This window comes from Chaetura pelagica, unplaced genomic scaffold (genome assembly GCF_000747805.2).
Source record: "Chaetura pelagica isolate M959 unplaced genomic scaffold, ChaPel_1.0 scaffold217, whole genome shotgun sequence".
In the NCBI taxonomy this organism is placed as follows: Eukaryota; Metazoa; Chordata; class Aves; order Apodiformes; family Apodidae; genus Chaetura; species Chaetura pelagica.
Genome location: NW_009953903.1, coordinates 358,728 through 359,187, shown reverse-complemented (window position 1 = coordinate 359,187; position 460 = coordinate 358,728).

Below are 460 nucleotides of genomic sequence, written 5' to 3'. Positions count from 1 at the left end.
GGCCCTGAGGTGCCTCTGCAGCGGGTGCTCAGCCCATCATCTGGGGAAGGAAGGGAGGAAGGAGGAGAGCAAGGGAGTGAGGAGGTGGCAGGAAGGGACAGGGGGCTTCAGCTGCAGTGAAAGGCACAGATTCCACGGGTGGGAGTCCAGGATGCTCCTTGAGGTCCCCCTGCCTCCCCACTCTTCCTGGAGCAGCTCAGCTCCCAGCTCCAGAAGCTGACATCCTGTTATTCCTCAGCCACAAACCCCTCTGCCCCTCCCTGGAGCTGCCGGATCCTGGCCCTGCTTTGTTGGGGAGGTCGTGACCCCAGCCTGGCCAGGAGCTGGGGGCTCACAGGGCACTGGGTGGCCCAGCAGACCCCTGGTGCTGCAGCATCCCAGGCTCCCGGGGACGTGTGGCTGGGTGAGGAGAGAACAAGAGCTCGGGGGGAGTCCTGGCGGGGGAGGCAGATAACGGGGG